Genomic DNA, 22,457 nt, shown 5'->3' on the forward strand with positions numbered 1-22,457 from the left:
TCAACTTGGCAGTAAAAAAAAAAACACAACTGATGATACTTAGTGAACTTCCCCTAAACTCAGCACTGTGGGAAAGACAAAGAGATAATGCATGGGCTGCTTTCTGTGGAGCTTACAATCTAGTTGAGGAAACAAGACCAAGAGAGAAAATAACTGAACACTGAAAGTCAGTATTTAATTAAACATTAATCAAGCTGGTCAATACTGCAGCATCTCCGAAGAAAGGACGGTCAAATGGGTCAAGGAAACACTTTAGACAGTGAAGAACCTAAACTCAACCTTCAAGTGAGGCAGGATGTGGAGAGACTGCACGGAAAGGGAAAGATAGCCAAGTATAGTGTGTGTGCACACGTTTCCTTAGGCAGGCATACATGTGTACATGCGTGCACATGTGCATGGACGCACATCTGTGTGAAGGCTGAGACACAAAGGAATAAAGAGAATTAAAACCAACCAAGGTGGGCATCCCTGGTGGCCCAGTGGTGGAGAATCCACCAACCAACGAAGGAAACACAGGTTGGATCCTTGACCTGGGAGGATGCCCCAAGCCGCACTGAGGAGCAGCTGTGCCCACGCGGCACCCCTGCACAGCCGTCCTCCAGCCATGGAGCTCAGCCGCTACAGCTCCTGAGCCTCACACCCGAGAGAGCACGCTCCAAGAGGGGCCACCACACTGCAGCCGGACAGCGGCCCCGCTCGCTGCAACCAGAGAAGAAAAAGCCCCAGCAGCAGCGAAGACTCAGCATACCCAAAACAAAAATGAATGAATGAATGAATGAACAGAACCCAATGACCAAGTAAGTTTGGAGACAGTTAACAGACTGACCAGAGCTAAGAGCTGACAACGGCAAACAGTAGAAAATGTGAACCAAAGCAAAACCAAATTATGGAGAGTCTTGAAAGTCAGGCAGTGGAATGCAGGCTTGATTTGGAAAGAAGAAGTGGAAAGTTCCTGGAGGTTTTCAAATCCGGTTGCAGCAACACTGTGTGGTCCCCAAGATTACGAAGCCCAAAGCAAGGGGGTCGGGTAACTACCATCTAAAAATGATGAGGACAGTTTAAACAAACATCCCATAGCTTGACTGCTACACTGGTATTAATAACTTCTAGCCACTGATGTGTATACTATCCTCCTTAAATTCTTCATTAATTACATATAACAGAGATTCTCCACAATGGTTTATAAATCACCCAGGGTATGGGAAAATTATTTAAAACAAGCAAAAATTACTTCACTAGTTTACATCAAGTTTTTATTCTTTGCCTAAGGATTAAAAGAAGGCAGAAATAGAAAAATTAGATTTTAAAAAAGATATGACTCATTACCATACAACTTTTCTTATAAGTTAATCAACTGAACCTCAAAACTGTCCTATATCCATTTGGACACTACAGAAACTTTGAAATATATGAACTCGCTGCATCTATGGATGACTGGATATTGCTGTTTATAGTATTAAATATCCTGAAAAGATGATGCTGATTCAGTTATTCAGTGAGAAAGGATATGACATCCATGACTCAGGAAAGTTTCTTAGTCATTTAATAGAGACTTCTAGCACCAACTTTCAATGAATCTTTACTTTCTTCCAGGGCAATGTTTAGAAGAAAGAAGTTCCCGTAAAAATGTCTATTTGCCTTAAACTTGGCTCTTTATTAGATGTATTTTCTGCTTTGTGGCTTTGCTTGATTCTTCAGAAGTTCAAGAATTCAAAGTTGCTTTAGTAGATATAGTGGGAACTTACTAGATTTTAAAAAATACTTTAGCATGAAGACACACTTAGAAATTTTACAACAGCACAATAAGGTCCATTATATTGTAATTTCTTGGTAATATCTAGTGCCTAATAAATGCCTTACAATTTGCAAAACAAGACATATCATACCACGCGTGCTAAGTCGCTTCAGTCAAGTTCAACTCTTTGAAACACTATGGACTGTAACCCACCAAGCTCCTCTGCCCATGGGCTTCTCCAGGTAAGAATACTCGAGCGGGTTGCCATGCCCTCCTACAGGGTATCTTCCCTACCCAGGGACCAAACCCACATCTCTTACATTTCCTGCACTGGCAGGCAGGTTCTTTACCACTTGGGCCACCTGGGAGCCCGACATATACATACTACTTAATTCTTAAACATCTTTACAACCACTGACATTGCTGTACAGACAAAAAACCATGATACTTATCCTCAAGGAATTTAGAAAGGGATAATAATAACAGATTAGAAAAAAAGTAAGAAGAAAATAATAGCTGCGGGTGGCAGGCCTCATATTAAAGTACTTTGCTGTATCTGTCATTTAATCGTCATGTCGGTAACAACCATGGCTTCAGAGACCAACCACATAAGGGCAAGGACTTTATTAAGGTCACCACCAAACCACCACAGCTCACCTAGATGGTCATGAACAATATTTGTCAAAGAAATACTCAAGATGCTCAGAGACAGTTTGAGTATGTGTCTGACCTCAGCTCACACTCATTCACTCATGCATTCAACAAATATCCCCTGAGTACCTACAACATGTCAGACTCTGTTCGAGGTGGCAGGAATACAAGAAAAAACAGACCATTTCTGCCTTCATAGGGTTTCTAATCTAGTGATCTTGATGATCCCCCTCAAAAAATTCTGCTTTAAAAATGTGGGATTGTCAGGCAATATGGCAGTCTTACAACCCGTAAACAAGCCCTGCCCCTCTCCTTCACATCTAACTCCCAGCTACCTCCAAAACCCTGTCAACCGGACACAGAAAATGTGACCTCTCTAAGTGGACAGGAAGAGCTGTGGGGTAACTTCTTACCTTTCATAAGGAGAGGGGAAGGGAAAATTTGAGGTGAAAATAGATACAGCTAAACCCAATGGCCAACTTCTTACAGGCAAACCTCAAGGCCACTATTTCCCTTTAATTTTTAATTTGACTTTTGAGTTAATTGAAATTTAACAACAACTAAAAGGCTTATATAGAAGGGCATGGCAACCCACTCCAGTGTTCTTGCCTGGAGAATCCCCATGGACAGAGGAGACTGGTGAGCTGGGGTCGCAAAGAGTCGGACATGACTGATCGACTGACAAAAGGTTTACTGGGGAGTTTTCTTTTTTTTTTTTTAACCATTCCCTTCTCAAATATAAACACTTCAAGGAGAAGAGTACATTTTCCCTGTATTGTCTTCTCCTATATACCAGGTAGCTTTCAGAAGTCATATTAGTACTATCTACATTCTTTTATTTATTTCACAAGGACTCACGAGGGACCTACCTGCTAGACACTGGTGAGTAAGGGGCACAGGAAAGAGACCAGTAGCTAAGACACTATGGGCAATCCGTCTATCAGCTGAGACCAGAGATGCAGCAGGATTAGACACAAAAATCATTTTCCCATGTTATTCAGTAATTATTTGCTGGGGGGACATTCTAGATAGAAGGAGCTACGGTAAACCTAAAAGCTTAAATCACTGAATAAAGATGAAATGGGAATTTAATGAAAACAAACTTTTTCCTAAAAGCACACAGGATCTGGCATCAGAAGACCTGTGTTCAAATCCTAGTACTGCCATGTAATCACTTTATTTCCCTGGGTAAGTCAACCTCTGTGACCTTTCTTTCATCCTCTTAAAAGCTGTACCTACTAAGATTTTACTTTGTAAACCACCAAGTGCTCTAAAAGTTTTAAAGAATATTGATACACCAAAAAATATAAATAAATAAATAAATAATGCGTTTCAAAATTTGAGTCCAACATATTAGCTTATCATTTCATATTGAAGGCCAGTTTTTTATGACCTACAAACATTTCACAAAAAGTAAACACATTTTCATATCTTCTCTATCTAACTGTGATCCATACAATCCATATAACACAAAACAAGCCTGTGACATGCCTAGAACTGACAAGTGACAAAAGTTTAATGAACAAGCTTTATATACTTAACGTGTCCCCCTAATGGGAAAGTAGAGCAGCCACTCTACATCTGTGTCTCTGTTCCTCTCATCGTGGTTTAACTGACAGGAAGCAGAGAACGAGATATGACATACAAACATCAAGTACTTCCTGCCTTCTCTGCTACATCTTTATGTCTTGTTTCATAAATAGTCCAATAGTCTATGTGAAAACGTATCAAAGCCTGGTGCCAGAAGCATAAAGATGTAACTGGTGAAGCCTGTTTATGAAAACAGAACAAATAAAAAGGTATTCTGAGGTGGGGATCTAAGTTCATTTCACACATGAAGACTCATTATTCATAGTTTTCTCGAGAAGTATTTTTAGGAGTAAACACCTTACCAATTAAGACTTGAAAATCACAATGACGGACTACAAAATGAAATGTCTGAACAACAGAACGGCCCTCAAACTATTTTACCCAACCGGTTAGATAACTAACACTTGACTACATAGATAGAAGACCTTCCCATTCAGCTTTTACCTCTCATAAAAGATAACCACCACTCAAAACGGAAACAAAAATCCTTCCAACAGGCAACTCAAAACAGCAGTACGGATACCTTGCCTCTTGGATCTCTGGCCATTTTTGCCGTGGGTTCTGGTAAGCACTTTTTCCAGATCACCATTCGTGTCCCCTCTGCCAATCACACGATCTCTATCCCCTGGTTCTCTTCTCAGAATACCCAAAACTTGGCTCACATCATTTATTCACATATGTTCACCCATCAACTATAAACAAACGAAACAGAACTCCATTCCTAATAGGTCAAGTCTTGCTGTTTTAAGTAAGTCATTTTAAGCAAGCTTTCAATTAATTACAACTAAAACAGAGATGTTCACTTTTCATCAGGCCTAGCTGCCTCCCCAATGAATAATTCCTAAGAGTCACCTCAATTCATCACTCACTTGTCTCATATTCCATAAAAACCTACAATACAGTCATCTTTTCCATTCATAATGGTCACTTCTCACCTAAGCTATAAGCTACCGCAACCACAATTTCACCAGGCAATAGTGTTGTCTGTCTCTAGGTCAGTGTCCCCAGTGACTCAATATTTTACTGCAAGCAAGCTCATCTGCGGGTTTTTTCTTTAAGAGAATTTAATATATGCATAAAAAATCAACTCTAAGCATGGCACCATGCTCCTAAAGTAACATTTCTTAAAATGAGTATCCTGGATAACAACTGCGTTTCTATTCAGTGTTTTTCAATGAAAATACTAATGTATACTTTTCAACAGTGTAAGAGTCTAGTGCCTTCCCAGCGTATCTGTAGTATATCTCTGCTCTTGCTTGTGAGTGTATTGCCCTCAGCTGTCCCCAGTGTCTAGGGAATACATGCTCCCTGAGCCTTAAGGGCAGTGTCCTTTTCCTTACACATCAGCTCCCTTCCCACAGCCTGTGGCTCTGATGCTCTGTCAAACCACCCTGTGTGAGGGTGCTCGGTCACATCCAACTTTTTGCCACCCCGTGGACTGTAGCCGCACAGGCTCCTCTGTCCATAGGATTTCCAAGGCAACAATACTGGAGGGGGTGCCATTTCCTATTCCAGAGACTCTTCCCAACTGAAGAGATCAAACCTGAGTCTCCTGCATCTCCTGCACTGGCAGGAAGATTCTTTACCACTGTGCCATCTGGGACGCCCTTGAACCACTCTAAATGGTGAGGAAAGTCTCAGGACGTCTGCAGAGAACCTAGTGTGTACCACCTTCTTGACAATCATTTGCTAACAAAGGCAGGCAACTGTTCTGTTCTACCAAGTGCAGATGAACAGTACATCTTCCTTTCAGTTTATTTCTAAGACTAACAGGTTATAAATTATCCCATAACAACCACATATCTGTCTCTGGTCCATAGACAAAAGGATCGAATGTAACACCCAGTTTTAACAGTTCATACCATAAAGTCTTTCGAATAAACAAATAACTTACACAAATCTTCTGTTTCTAAATACAAATTGTCTTAACTGTCTCTGAAACTAAAACACATATAACTTTAATTCTGATTAATTCTAATTTAAATCTAAAATCTTCACATTTTTCTTCTTCCATGCTTTAATGTATATGTGTGTTTTGTGTGGTATATGTTAAACCTTATATAAATAGTATCATACTGTATATATTCTTCCAGCATACTTTAGCAAGCTTCTTTAAGACATAAAATTCTGAATAAATACAAAGGTTACTTGGAAAGGAATTTTAAACATTCACGAGGACTTAGTGCTTAGAAAAATATTATTACCAAAGAAAGATAAGTCATGATTATTTGGCTTCCACTATAACAAAGAGAAATATCTTAGATACACAAAGCAGCCCATCTTCAATGATGCCTCTCACATGTTCTGACCTTCTGCAGAACAAAGGTAGCTCACCTTAAGAATGTTATGTGCAGAGATCGTAACAAGAAGTTCAGGGGGCTAACCCCCGCAGTCTCTGTCTAACTTGCGTGAAAGGTGCAGTCTACATACCACCACCAACGCTGCATTGGTCCCGTCAGTATGGCTATGTCTAAACTGCAGTAAGAAAACCTCTGGTTGCTGTATTCCCCCGGATCAAGAATACTACAGGCAATAAACAATTGATGAATGAATCCGTAAATTATATAGGAGGAAAAGTAAGATAATAAAAGAAATCCAGGAGACCCCTGAATTGCATGACTTATGAGAACCTTTCCAATTACATAAATCCTGTGACTTCTACTTCCATTTGTTCCTCTGTGTTCCTACTACTACAAATAGAGGCACCGTGGAAAACAGCTCAAAAAAGAGAGCCAGGGCAATTTGATATTTTGAGAACTTAATGAAAACTTTGATTTCTTCCCCCCCACCCCCAACCCATGCACACATATGCAAAGTTGCGTTTACTCAGGGGTTGCATTTCTTTGATAATAAACCACTGTGTTTTCATTCCCAATTAAAAAAAGAGAGAGCGCGAGCCAGGGATGACTATGAAAGAAAGGTCCCTGTTTCACTTTTTACAGCAAATCCCACATTTACATTACTGAATTTTGGAAATCTTACATAAAGATTCCATATCAAGTTTATAACTAAAGATGCAAGAATTACTATCATTATAAGTAAGAATTTTAAGGAAACAAGATGAAACACATATCAGGAAGTAAGACGAAACACTAATTATGGCAATAAATCTGGTTAGATGTAAAAATCTAATTCAAGGTATTTGCTAGTTAAAAGTTTATCAGTATATTGGTTATACCCCAACACAAAATAAAAAGTTTAAAGTTTGGGGGGAAAAAAAAGTTTATCAATGTCAATTAACACTGTATCAATTATGTTTTAAGAATCTTTGTTCTAAAATGCAATTTTGAAAAATATTTGAAAGTGATGATTCTAAAGGCTAAATTATTTCTAACAAACTATTATCTCCAACTGGTTAATGGATGTCAACTGGAAATTATCATTTACTCATCAGAAGTATGCCTAGAGCCATCTTGTTAGTTTTAGGGGACAGATATACAGTCTTATGTATAACTTAATTCTGAATCTAGCTCATCTCCTTCACTGAAATGATGATTTTTTTAAACTGATGTAGGGTTTACTCACCACTTCTTTTTAAAAAATCAACTTCTGGTCCTCATCAAATTAAACATTATTTCTCAGTTACACATAAATGTGGAGGGAAAATAATCTACCCCTTACATAGAACAATTTACTATGAAGTAGTTCAACCAAAGAAAGAATGCAATGACATGCCCATCACCCAGCTTTATATTAACATTTTTCCATAATTTGTTTCAGTCTTAAGAATAAAAAGGTCAAATATAAATATGCATATATCCCTCTCCAATCTCTTCTGACCATTCTAAAATTGCTGTTGCCCAACTGCCTATATTTTTATAACCTTACTTCACATGTATCAATGATAGTACTGTTTTTATGTAGGTAATAGGGATTTTAATGTATCTATCACAAAATTTTTACTCAAAATTGTTTGAAATAAACTCTACTTAATAAATGGGAGGCATGCTAAACTGCTGAGTGTTTACTGGTCAAATGTACTAATGTCCACAGCTTATTCTAAAGACATCACCTGCCCACTTGTTTAGGGTCCTAGCTTCCCTGGTGGCTTACCATGCAGGAGATACAGGAGACTCAGGATCAATCCCCGGGTCAGGAAGATCCCCTGGAGAAGGGAATGACAACCCACTCCGGTATTCTTGCCTGGGAAATCCCATGGACAGAGCGGCCTAGCAGGCTCTGTCCACAGGGTCGCAAAGAGTTGGACACGACTGAAGCAACTGGGTGAGCACACGCTGGAAGGTTTGAGCCCCCAGGGCAAACCACCATGACAAGAGGCTGAATGGGCAAGAAGGAGAAACTCTAGATTATCTTTAATTTGCATTCTCCCCGTACACTTTGTAAACGCTTCACATACCTCAGTGTGATGATATAATAAAGAACTCCTGCACATATGTTCCAAGAATTACATCAAGAGTGTTCCCAAACTGGACATAATCTACCACCATCAACAAGATGGTAAGTATATTCCAGTACAGACAGACAATGCAGTACTATACTGCAATTAAAATTAATTAAGATAATCTCACAGAGTTAAATGAAAGAAACAAGTCACTACAGAGTGTAGACGGTATGATCCATTTCAGTAAAATCCAAAGGGGTAAAACTATAAAGAAAGGGTTATCACAAAAACCAGAATAATAGTTATTTTTAAGGAAAAACAAACTGGGCAGAGTTGGGGATTTTTATCTTAATAAACATGCTCTATTTCTTAGCCTAGGCTGTTGTGACATGGGTAAACACTATGTAATAACATTTTAACTGTATATGTTTTATACATTATCCTACACTCACATTTCATAGTTTTAAAGAAAAAAGGATAATGAATTGCTTTACTGCAACACACAGGTTCCATTTAGTATTTTGATACAAAAAATAAGATGCACAGAAACTAACAGTTATTAAATCAACAGCTCATTTTTATTGTTTTATTATAAAATCTTCTAGTTTCAGTGTTTACAGAACTGTTTTCTAAAACACAGAAAATAACCAATTTTCTTTCATTTAATTTCTAAAACCATACCATACAACTCTGTACAAATACAATGACCACTGTATTACTGAGCACCTACCACATAGATTATGACCTCTATGTGACTTGACATCACTTAAAGTCACACTGGTTCCTGCTACCTTGAAGAACTTCTATTCTATAGGGTAAAAGATAGGGAAAAGATAGATCCAAGAGAATACAAATTTGAAAAATCAAGAAATCAAAAACTTGTATAAGTGGCTGCCTCTAGGCAGCAGGACTGAGATGGGGAAGGGGTAGAGGATAGAGGCTGCTTTTCACTAAAGGCTTTTTATTAGATTTTTAACAATGTGCAACACTCTGATAGCTTTTTAATATAAAAATTATTAAATCAATCTTCATAACTATAGAAGGCATTCATATCGTTTACACTTGTGCTTTTTTTTTTTTTTTTGATGCTAGCAATCAATCTCAAGCTACAAAACATGGAGACAAAACAGAGCTGCTATCTTGCTATGCTATGCTAATTTGCTTCAGTCATGTCCAACTCTGCGACCCAATGGATTTAGCCCACCAGGGTCCTCTATCCATGGGATTCTCCAGGCAAGAATACGAGAGTGGGGTGCCATGCCCTCTTCCAGGGGATCTTCCTGACCCAGGATAGAACCTGCGTCTCTTATGCCTCCTGCATTGGCAGGTGGGTTCTTTACCACTAGCACCACCTGGGAAGCCCCTGATACCTTGCCCGCAGCATTAACAGGCAAATGAAAAGGCCTCTGAATTCCAATAGGGGTAAGTGAACGAAGGTGAAAAGACAAGTTTAGGAAGAGTTTTCTGATGATGACAGTGGGGTTATTAATTCAGATACTTAATACTGGAAGAGAAGGAATAAAAAATGTTTCTGCACAGAAATTTATACAACCAAAGCTCAGCTGCCGCATTTATCCCCTCTACCAACAAAGCAAACTGCCCAGGAACTATTTTTTTCAGAAAGGGTGGATTCCTATACATTTATAGTATAGATCAACAGCCACTTTTACTCTAGTTCACAGATCAACTGACAAGACACAAAGATAGAGGCAACAAATAACTTTCCCATTAGGAGTTCCTCTTTACTAATGGGACAAAGATTGCTCCCAGAGTTGAAAACTGCCCAAATCAATTAGGTGACTCAATGGTATTACGAATTTAATCCTTACCATTTGAAGGAAGCAGCTCCCAAGCAAAGGAGCAAAACATTCTGACCAACTGATGGAGGCAAAATTACATTCAGACCACTCAACTGATGGGACTCTTCTTCTCATTTAAGAATCTGTGCAGTCTAGACAATATGTCATGCAAAGCCTACAAATATGCAATCCATTATGCAGTTAAACGTCCAAAGACATTTCAAAAACCATATTCGAGAATTACATGGCAAGAAAAAAAAAAAGTTACTCCCTCCCAGACTCAAACAATAACAAATAATAACAGTGTCTCTGAGGAAAGAAGAGTTTTCAAAGACTGTAAATGTTACCCCACATCAGGAAGGGACCTTTTTTTTTTTTTCCCCCCCTACCCCAAGGAAAAAGGAATGGAGAGTTACCATGAGGCACCAAAGGGACCTAAAAAAAACAAAATACTAACATTGGGAGAGTGATGGTTCACTGAGAGATAAAGAGGCTAATTAAACCTGAAAAACAAAAATAATTAGATTAATTATATAATGTGGTCAAGATGGCTGTGAGTGGACAGCCAGAGGAAGAAAAGCAGAATTAGAGAAAAGGACACAGGAAGAGCCACAACGTTGAAAGACAAAGCCCAGCAGAAAACCAATGGAGAAAGGGAGCACGGGGCAGGGAGCTGAGGCTCAGTCAGTCCTAGTCATTTTTCTTATTAATACTTACTAGAGCCTGTGGGTTTCCAAATGCCACTGTTCCTTAAAAATTCAGACATTAAAATGCTAAGTAACTGATTAATCACTCTTCACAGCTCTTAAACCTGCAAACTCTCTTTCTGAGAAAGTCATCTAGTCAACTTATTAAAATTGCAGATGGATAAGCCAAACCCCCGGGCCTAATAAACCAAAATCTCTAAGTTGAAACCAGGTGATTCTCTGTTACAACAAAGGTCAAAAATTACTACTTTAAATGTAGCATATTACCAGGCAGGTGTTAATTATTTCTGTGGTTACAATGTGTATGCATCAGAGATTAAGCTAAGGGCCACATGTCCTTTAAAGGTCTGCTACCACTACAGCAGACCTTGGAGAAGGCAATGGCACCCCACTCCAGTACTCTTGCCTGGAAAATCCCATGGATGGAGGAGCCCAGTAGGCTACAGTCTATGGGGTCGCAAAGAGTCGGACACGACTGAGCGACTTCACTTCACTTCACCACTTTAGCAGGACCTGCCCAACCGAGTAGCAAGGGTTTAACGAGCAAATATAATAGTAACGGCTTGTACACTTGTGCCTCTGTCAAAGGCTGAAAAAGATGGAGAAACAGAATACAACACCTCTGCTCTCTAAGAATTTACATTCTTATTCTTTTTTTAAATTTTGTTTTTTTAAATGTTTGGTTTAATGTTGATTTAATGTGTTGGTTTCTGCCATACAATGCGAATTATTGTATAATTAGACAGCCGCAATTCGCCACACAGCCCCTCCTCCCAGCCTCCTCCGCCCCATCCCATCCATCCCTCCAGGCCGACAGAGCACCAGGCTCCCTGCGCTACACGGTGCCTTCCCACCAGCTCTCCACCTTACACCCAAAGTGAGCGTGTGCTGACGCCACTCTCTCCATCTGTCCCACTCTCTCCCTCCCCCGCTGTGTCCCCAAGCCCATTCTCTACATCGGGGTCTCCATTTCCTCTCTGCAAATAATTCCATCAAAACCGTTTTTCTAGATTCCATATATATGTGTTAATATGCTATATTTGTTTCTCGTATACATTCTTACTCTCATTGAAGATACTCTTCCAAACTTGCACAAAGAAATGCTACTCATTCTTCAGTACTCCTCAAGACTCACAGACCTTTCATGCTCATTTTAAGACTCGGTCACCTTTCACCTCTAGGCAAGCAATCTGAACCAAAATTTAGTAACTTTGTGGTTTTGTTTCATTCTTTATTTATTTCACCTATGTTACCACACCCTATTTTCTCGGTAAGACTCTAAGTTTGTGAGACTAGAGCCCAGATTTTGTAGACTTGTGTGCCCTGTTTATTGTTTAGGATAATGATGACCACCACAGTGTGGAAAATTTGATACTGAATTAGGTTAGGGGACTCAGAAATTTAACAGATTCAACAGTCATATGAAAAGCAATTTAAAAATCCAGATTTCAGACCTAAAGAAAGGCAGATCTAAGGTAAATTTCAACCACCACAATAAAACAATCAAAAAGTTAATAGACAAAGATTCTGTATTCCCCAAACCGTTCTAAGAATCAAGTGCCTGGTATGTGAAGTAAACTCAAAGAAGGTACAACAAATGGAATGAGATTACTACTTATGGGAAAGTTAAATTCAAGATTATACTTATGTTAGAGTTTAGAGACCTCCAGGTTTTGCAAACATATGCAGTTTTACACACTTTAATAGAACAAGGCATCATATGAAACAGAAGATGAGGTAAGATTAAAGTGGAAATAAATCTGTCTTCGTATCTAGGAGTTCAAAGCAAATTCCCACCTTCCTTAGCCCCATCTTAAACAGGTAATGTCACAAAGCTTCAACTATGAAAAAATTCTAATAGTGAGAAAAAAGCTGCTGTAGAAATTAAACAAATGCCTCATCCTCTCTCTGATGAAAAAAGAAACTAGTCTGAACAAATTTTCAAAATCATTAGTTAACTCATTTGGCCATACCTTATCACCAAAATCATCACCAAGGAACTTAATGTAAGATTTTATTCACTCTTGAGGCAACACAGACCATTTCAAACAAAGCATCACTTGTTGGTGGGGGCTCAACTGAGCTGCTTCAGACTGGAAGGCCTGCAGTCCAGCACAACCTAACCTTGAGCAAGTCACAAGACCTCTCTGGGCCACAGTCTCAACTTTAAGTGTGAGGCAGCTGAACGATCTTCAATCTTTTAATGCGAAGTTCTTCAAACTGGTCATTCTAAGTTTAATTCTGATGACTCACTTTAACTTCTATTCAACTTTATGAAAGGAAAAGGGTGGGAAGGGGACTACATAATAAGTCATACTGGTTTGCCTTTGCTTCTATGTTTTTTTTTCGTTTTCCCTCCCTCTCCTTGAAGCCCCACTTCAGTCTTCTCCACATAACAATAAACCCCACATAATACAAAAACGATTCGTATTTATCTTTATTTAAATCGTAATGGTGTCTTAATTTTAATACACTAAATTCTTCTACTTTAATAAATGAAATCTTAATTATTTACTCATCTGTGTGCCCCTTGATTTTTCTCTGTGGGTCACCGGCCTTAAAAACTCAATAAAAAGAAAGAAAGGCAAAAGTTTCATTAAATTTTTCCCACAGAGCAGACCAGAAGTAAATACAGCTTCTGCTTACTCAAAAGCTGACTAAACCAGCAATATGCAAACAAAGATGATAGCAAATGGCTCAGAGCTAAACTGGTAAAATGTCTGCTTATGCCTGTCAATTGAGATCTGATAACAGGAACAATCTTTTCAAAGAGTACGAAATAATAATTGACTGCCTTTCTATCTTCCCTTTCATCTGACAGGCCTTCAGTCATTTATAAAAGTTATTAACAGCGAATCCTCGATGAACTAGCTAAATATCATCACAGCCAACAATAAATGCCTTGCCAAGTTTGATTTCTGAAAACTGCATTTGGCATCACTGCATATTCAAACTTTACTGTCATTCAGATTTTAGTTTCACAAAATAACTTTTTAAGTAATATACCGCTGCATCCAGTTTTCTCAGAGCACCTGGAACTTGAAGGGACACCATTATATACACTTGACAAAATCTCCTGATTTCCATAATGAGAACTATTTCAGGAAAAGACTAAGTAATCTTTTCTTAGTTTTTAATTTTTAATTCAAAACAAGCAAATTTTAAGAATAGTTGTATAGAGGGAAGGTCAACATTCCTTTTTTTAACACAAATCAAAATACTACATTTCCTCAGAAATTAGCTATGCTTCTAAGGTTGCTACTCTGAACAAATTTCTAGTGTGAATTATAAAACTTTATTATTTTTTCCTAACTAAATGAATCATTCTAGCCTTTCTTCCTCTTTAATAATCACTTTTACTTGTTATCTAAATGACTGCATTTTATCCAAACTTACATTCAGTTTCAAAATTAAATGTTTAGCATAAATTTCATTACCTTTAAAGAAACAAGAAAGAATATTACAAAGAATATTACAGTCAGTGAGCAACACCTATGACTGAGTTGTCTACAAACTTCCCCTTAACTAAAATGCCAAAACAAAACCATCGCCCTTCAACTTCTTCCTTAACACTCAAATCACACACAAATAATAGTTTGCTTAATTGTAATTTACAGAGCACCCTCACAAATATAGTCACATTTTTAAAAATTAGAATTTGACCTCGTTTCCTTTGTGGTATTAAAAAAAAAAATCAAGAAAAAAGTCTCCTTTATTCTCAAGTCACACAGAGGGGGAAAAAGAAATCACAGAAAATAAAACAACTGCTTCATCAAGAAGATCTCAAAGCTTCCAGCATTTGAACGCTTTGTTTCCCCCTAGTAGCAAAGTGCAATCAGGCATGGGACCCCCGACACACATTTTTTCCAGAGAGTTAAAGATCACATTCAGCCATGTTCTTCGCCAGGTAAGAAGCACCCTCCCAGTTCATCAGCCCAGGAAACAGTCAGAAGCAGACACGCAAAATCTTAATGAGTTACCTTCCAATATTCTCGTTCTCTTTAGACACTGTCCTTTGGGCTGGAAAGTAAAAAGCTATCCGGCAAGTTTTGTGCTGTTAAAATGGCTCCTGTAGATTGGGGAAGTGGTGTCTGTGCTTCAGCTTATGAGTCATACGTGAAACTGAGTGTTTCTGAGGGAGGCACGCCCATGTTGCTGTGGACCCAGTTACTCTGCTAGGTCAAACATGCAAATCCACAGGTAAAAACGGGGCAGAGAGACAGAAAAGGGGGAGAGGGAGAGCCAAGCAGCCAGACCTCCCTTGATTAAACTATTACTCAGTCCAGGTTAATCACCATAATTTAAAATTCACATAAAACAGAGTCAGAATCTGTAAGGGAGCAAAATGAAAAACCTGCATGCTGTTTAAAAAAAAAATACAAATCGCAAATTTTAAAAGTTATTTTAATATAGCAACTAAATACAAAGATGAAAGGGAAGAAAAGGAGGGGAGGGGATGGAAGGGAGACAGCAAACTTTCTGGCTTTGAATGTACAATGGCCCAGGAAGCCTAACCTGGCTACTCATTAACGCTTATAGAAAAGGTGTATATTGCTATGTAATCTGGAAAAGCCAGCACGCTGCAATACCAGATGCAGATTTATAAATTCACTAAACAGATAAAATCCACTAGAAAATTCAAAGTTCAGTGGAAAAATAAGCGTGAATTACTAATCTGGTTTTCAGACTAAAAAAACTAAACTTGGGGTTAAAAAGGAACTAAAGTCCAATACAGCAAAATGATTTTAAATAAAACTGCAAGCTTGATGAAACCCTATTTGAATCAGATTATCAATATAATCGTGTTTCATAACTCTACTACTTCCAAGTGGCAGCCACAGTTCTCTACCTTTCAAACAGAACTGTCCACAAATAAAAGCCAACCAGGTATGCCCTGGAGAGCCCCAGGGTGTCAACATGTGGCCAGTGAAGTTTTGCTCTCCCAAGCCCCTGTCCATCTGACAAGGTGCCCAAGCAGCTGAAACTGCAGTCACTACAGATATTTACCCTGTCCCTGGCTGCGTATATATTAATTTCTTCTAAGAGCTTAAATTGATCAGAATGGCTTGAAAGCATTAAGCACTTCCAAAAGTACTTTAAAAGCACAGCTCACTGGCTAGCCTTCACCCTGATCTTTTACAAAAAATAAATAGGATTTAGCAAGGTCTCCTCCCCTTAGTTAATTACTTGGAAGTAATCATTCTGCCCTACTAGAGGCACAGCTGAGGGGACAAGCTGTCACTGACTTAGGAACTTTGTAAACTGCTACAAAACATAATGACTGTAAACCAACTTTCTGCCCACTAAGTGCCTGTTTATTCCATGTCACTGAACACTGCCTGGCTAATCTTTTTACTAAAATAATCTCCATGATTTAATAAATTATTAATAAAAGTTAGGCTAAAAAGAAAAATGCATCACATGTTCTACCATCAAATATCATACCTGACTTGATTTAGAGCTCATTTATCCAGAAGGACTCTTTGGAACCCAAACACCAAGAGAGGCCCTCTGAGCAGTCACGGGAGATTTTCACTTGGAAAATCCCCAAGTTGTTTCCCAGAGTTAAAATTTATCTTAGATAATATCCACATAAGCCTAATTTGATTATCTTTTAGCCAATCGAATTATAAATGGTGAAAGAGGGACTAGTGAAAGGATGATTTCAGAACCAACAAGTGACAGAGGGGATAATAAGAAAAGGTTTGTTGTTGTTGTTGTTGTTGTTTTTTAAAAAAGTCAATCGCTACAAATGTAACTTAAAAGTACTGGAGTCTGGGATAGTTAGGGAGTTTGGGATGGACATGTACACACTGCTATTTTAAAATGAACAGGCAACAAGGACCACTGTATAGCACATGGAACTCTCTCTGCTGGATGTTAGGTAGCAGCCTGAACGGAGAATGGATACATGAATACGGATGGCTGAGGCCCTTTGTTGTGCATCTGAAACTATCCCCACAGTATCAATCGGCTATACCCCAAAATAAATTAAATATAAAAAAAAGTACCAGGGTCTGAAGCCGCTCTGAAATATCAGAAGATATTCAGGATATCTGAGGATGTCAACAAAGAGTAAGTGCCTAGAAGTCAGCATTATGATAAAGGTTTTTAAAAAACAAATGACCAACATTAAACGCATAAACATTTTTATGAAGTATAGATACATAAAAGGGTAAACTTCTGCTGTTTAGAAAATCCATTTATATACAGTACTTCATTACCTGATAATGGCAGATACTTGGACTGTAATTTAAAAGAAGTACTTTTGGCCACCAGTAGAAGAGACGTGAAGTAAAAATAAGTAACTTTTTTCAACAGAAACAAACAGCTGTTCCCAAAGAGGTGATGCAGAGTTGCTGCCGTAATATACGGCCACTCTGCTCAGGGATGTCTCCATAACCATTATTTTACCACCTACAGGAATTGGCTCCTGGTTCTATTCACAGTCCCCCATAATCAAGCTCCGCCAAAAAAAAAAAAAAAAAGCCTGGCAAACAGTTTAGCACAGGATGGGTTCCAATACCAGCTCTGCTTCCTATTAGCTGTGAAATCCTGGGAAATTACTAAAACCTGTGCCTAAACTTTCTGATCTATAATTTAGAGTAAGAGTACCCACCTCAAAGAATTATTGTGAGAATTAAAGTCAGTTCATATACTACTATTTGGAACATGTAGAGAACTTTCACAACTCAAAAATAAGAAAACAAACCAACTTTTTAAATGCTCAAATGATTTGAACAGATACTTCACGAAAGAAGAGACACAGATGGTAAGAACAGAAAAGATCTCAACATCATTGCTCAATAGAGAAAAGCAAATTAAAGTCACAGGCCCACTACACCCATTAGAGCAGATTAAAAACACGACCACCATCCATAATACCAAGGGCCGGTAAGGATACAGAACAACTACCCCTCCCACACACTGTTGGTGGGAATGCCCATTTGGAAAACAGTTTAGCAATTTCTAACTTAGGGCTTCCCTTGTGGCTCAGCTGGTAAAGAATCTGCCTGTAATGTGGGAGACCTGGGTTCGATCCATGAATTGGAGGATCCCCTGGAGAAGGGAAAGGCTACCCACTCCAGTATTCTGGCCTGGAGAAGTCCACAGACTGTAAAGTCTATGGGGTCGCAGAGTCAGACACAACTGAGAGACTTCCACTTCCACTTCAGCAATTTCTTATACAGTTAAAAATATACTTATCATACAATCCTGCTGTCCAACTCCTAGATATTTACCAAAGAGAAATATATATATAAGCTTCTACATAAATATTATCACCAAATACTGGAAATGCAAATGTCCAACTGGTGAACAAATAAACATGTGGTATATCCATACAAGAGCTTCCGTGGCGGCTCAGCAATAAAGAACCACTGGCCAGTGCAGGAGACATGGGTTCAATCCGAGTCAGGAGGATTCCCTGAAGGAGGAAATGGCAACCCACACCAGGATCCTAGCCTGGAAACTTCCATGGACAGAGAAGCCTGGCAGGCTACAGTCCACAGGGTCACAAAGAGTCAGACACGACCGAGCAACTAATTAATAACATGTCCATACGATGGAAGGCTATCAGCAATAAAAAGGTGTGAACTTCTACACCTGATGACGATACAATACAGACGAATCTAAAAGCGTTTGGCTAAATTAAACAAACCAAACTCAAAACGCACACTGTATGATTCCATGTATGTGACATTTTCCAAAAAGCAATACAGACAGAAGAAATCCTATCCATGGTTACCAGGGGTTGGGAATGAGGGGAGTCGGCTGACTACACAGAAGAACAAGGGAACTGTTTGGGGTGATGGAAATATCTCGAATGGTTGGTTGCGGTATTGGTTATAAGACCTGTACCTGTCAAAAATCACAGAACTACATAACTAAGAAGGGCCAACTATAGAGTGTTATAAACTACACATCAATAAACCGGACTTTAAAAAGAAATCCAGTTCATGGGTACTATAGTGATTAATACAGTAGCAGGTGCTTAGTAAACACTTCATAAATATGAGTTGCTATCACTATGCTTCACAGTAGAAGCCACCAGTATCAAATACTTCAGGAAGACAAACTTTAGATCTCTAAATTTCTATGTAAATAAAATGTGGCATCTCAGATTTGTGATGGAAATACAATGTACCTGTATATACTGTGCGTATGTTTATTTCTAAAATTAGATATATATATCTAAGTCAGTATATATCTTAATATAGAGTTGTCATATCTGGGGGAATTGCCAACATTCATATTTGAACTATTAGCTGAGAAAGATTTCAACTAAATGAATGTATTAAATGCCAACTAAAGTTAAGACACTGTTTATTTCTTTAAGATGGAACTCATGAAAAGAATTTACTGTGTAAGCAAGCACTCTCTTCTTCCTTTTTTACCTCTTCTCCTTGACCTCAAATTTGAAAACTTCGAGTATATAAAAATACAGAACAGTCTTAAGTTTCATATCTAGGAAACCTGGCCTTTAAAAAAAAAAAGGGGTATGATTTGAACCTTGCTGGGTGAGCAGCTAACATGCTTCCATTCAGAGATGGAAGAAGAAAAGATCAAACCATTAAAATGACAAATGACTAAAATCACTCTCCTCTACTATTTTTATCTAAAAATAAAAATTTAAAGACTGAGATTCAGTGTTAGACCAATCTTTCAGGGGGACAGCATTAGTCTTGTTGATGCTAACACCTCTCAAAGGGTAATGCTAGGTTCTGAGCAATGTGTTCAGTTCAGTTCAGTTGCTCAGTCGTGTCCGACTCTTTGCAACCCCATGAAGTGCAGCACGCCGGGCCTCCCTGTCCATCACCAACTCCTGGAGCATTCCCAAACATGAGCTTAAATGTAAAACATAGTTAATTCTCCATTGTCTATCGCTAGATTTGTTAAACCAAGGCCCCCTCCCCATTTCTGCACAGATTACCAGGACTCATTCACAAGAATGTTCTCCTGGTCAAGTGTCTGTGTGTTTTCACAGGCATGGTGAAGGCGAAAGGACCACAGCTGCGTCTGGCTTTGCTCATTACTACATTCCTACCACCAAGACAGGGTCCATTTGCAGCCAATTAAGTGGACTATGTTTGCTCCCCATGGGGATCTAGTGTGCCGTGGCCACACACAGAACCCTCCTCAGTGTGTACACAAGTGCAGGTCGCCCTAAGGGACCCTGGGGACAGTCCTTTTCACTGGACATTCCTGACTGGCATGGTGTTCTCAATCTATGCTCCAGATAGGGATATATGTGGTGCTTTGGAAAGCCCCAGGGCACAGGGGCCAGGGTCTACATTGGTCAAGCCATAAGGTCCATCCTCACTAAGCAGAATAAAGAGCACATGATTGAGGCCCTCTGCTGCGCCAAGTCCAAGCTCCCTGGCCACCAGAAGACACATGTCTCCGAGAAGTGGGGATTTACTAAGTTTAATGTCAATGCATTTGAAGACATGGTGGCAGAAACGTGGCTCATCCCGGACGGCTGTGGAGTCAAACACATCCCTAATCGAGGCCCTCTGGACAAATGGTGGGCCCTGTAGTCATGAGAGCCTTGGTGCTGTCCCCTCCTTACTCATGCCCACGAATAAATCCTACTTTTCTGTCAAAAAGAGAAAAGGACAAGGTCCAACACATAGCAGAAACTCAGAGACATGAATACTATCCCAACCACACACACCACCTCTACCTTATCCCTCACCCATCAGTAGACACTTACTTTGATCCATGATTCGATACAGCTGAATTCATGTAACTATGTTACCAGATTCTCCGGTAGGCACTGCTTTGGGTGTTAGATTTTCCTTTCTTGTCAAAAATAACCAAGATTTAACTGTACAATTATATTCTTTTTGATGCTTCCAAGTAACAGGCCAACTGCAATCTCAAGTTTCATATCATATGAAATTGTATCTCTTACAATCTAAAATTCAGTATTACAGGCAATGTATCTTCTCCCTCAGTGGACTGTAACCAGGGATGCTCCTCCAGATTACCTAGTCTGTGAAGACGCATGCCTACTCCCAGGAGCAGAACCAGCGGTATGGGCGGAGCCCAGGCTTCTGAGAGCCACGGCTCTGCTGCTCTGCAGCCCTAGACCCAACGCAGTCAGCGCTCTTCACCCGGCAGCCACTCCGAAGGACGGCCACCTGACTGCTCAGCAATCTCCAAATGTTGTGGAGGGGAAATCTTCTATTTTTCAATCTGAGATTAGAGTGTGACTCCAGTTCCTCCTGTGCTCCTCTTCAGGTAAAAGTAACATCACGGGAAAATAACATCTCAGCAACATCCTAACTGTCCCTTTCTCTACCACCAACTGTCTACTTTCAATGCACCTTTCACTATTGTCAGAGAAATCTTCCTAAAGAACAACTCTGTGAGTCATGTGATGATCACTCATGGCTGAAAAACCAACTTTGATTCCCTACAGGCAGAAAGCTGGACCACCTATCCCGGTGTTCAAAGTTCTCACACTGTGACTTCAATCACCTGTTTCCGGCCCTCTCTTCCCCTCTCTCCACCTCCCCACTGTCTCTCGTGGGGCTCTTTTTCTCTCTGTCCTTCCTCCCTCTGGCCTCCCCCTCCCCTTTCACTCACACACACACACTCCAGGCTTACTGAAACCTTTTGGATTGTTCCATTCCTGTTCGTTTGCCTTCTCTGAGCTTGGAAAGCACTTGCCTTACTTCCTACCCTTTCCCTTATCTCTGCCTACTTATCCATCCTTCACAGTCTCAGTTCAAATGCCTTCTCTGCATGACGGTTCCCCCGTGTTGCTCCACTTACAATTATTATTACAAGAACTGACCACAAGGCTGAAAGAGAACTTGAGAGATCCTCTTTTCAGTCCAGTGGTTTTTAAACTTTCCTGTTAAGTAGCTGGATTCTTATAAAAGTCTTCAAGGAACCTTACTACTGCATTTGTCTTTGGTGTGTTAAGAAAACCTGTAATACTGATACAATCCAGTCTCATTTAAAAATAGGGAAAGGAGGTCTGTGGGGTCACAAAGAGCTGGACATGACTGAGCACACACATACACAAAGCAGGGCTACAGAAAGAAGTGACTTGACCAACGTCAAGTTAGTAACAGAGGTGAGGTACTCTTAGGCACTCATTCATTAGCAAATATTCACTGAGCTCCAGGCCCTTTTTATACAGCAGTAAAGAAAGACACCTAGGTGATAAATGATTTCCACTCACATGGTACTTACATTCTAGCTAGGAAGAGAGAAATGTTATGAGCTAAATACACAGTATGGTGATTACAAAGAAAAGATACAAATAAAATGTATAGTATGTTAGCGATAAGGACAAATTAGAACAAAATAAAACAGCAATGAGAAGAATATGACAGTTTAGACAGCTAGTGAGGAAAAATTTCCCTTTGCCAGATTACTTCTAAGTAGAAACCTCAACCCATACCTAAGGAAGAACATTCCAGGCAGAAAAAAAGCCCATGCAAAGACAAACAGGGAGCTGGCCTGGTAAGTTTTAGGAAACCAAGAAGGCCAGTGTGGTTCCCGAAGAGAAAATAACGAAGAGAAATAATAGGAGGAGGAAGACTACTAGAAACTAAGGGAAAGCCTCACTGTTTAGACTCTAGCTGGACAGTTTTGAGTAGCTGAGTCATAAGACT

The 22,457-nt window shown here is 39.4% G+C and overlaps 1 protein-coding gene and 1 pseudogene across 1 annotated transcript in view; one reads left to right on the plus strand and one right to left on the minus strand.

The window, feature by feature from the left end:
* ELF1 (E74 like ETS transcription factor 1) overlaps positions 1–14,874 on the minus strand; it is an 85,803-nt gene extending 70,929 nt beyond the window's left edge. The window contains exon 1 of the mRNA XM_068984458.1: positions 14,805–14,874. The gene's annotated coding sequence lies outside the window, so the exon portion shown is untranslated. The remainder of the gene's footprint in view (positions 1–14,804) is intronic.
* Positions 14,875–19,888: 5,014 nt separating this feature from the next.
* Positions 19,889–20,011, plus strand: LOC138089381 (small nucleolar RNA SNORA70; annotated as a pseudogene).
* Positions 20,012–22,457: the final 2,446 nt, after the last annotated feature.

This window comes from Capricornis sumatraensis, chromosome 12, assembly GCF_032405125.1.
Source record: "Capricornis sumatraensis isolate serow.1 chromosome 12, serow.2, whole genome shotgun sequence".
Classification (NCBI taxonomy): domain Eukaryota; kingdom Metazoa; phylum Chordata; class Mammalia; order Artiodactyla; family Bovidae; genus Capricornis; species Capricornis sumatraensis.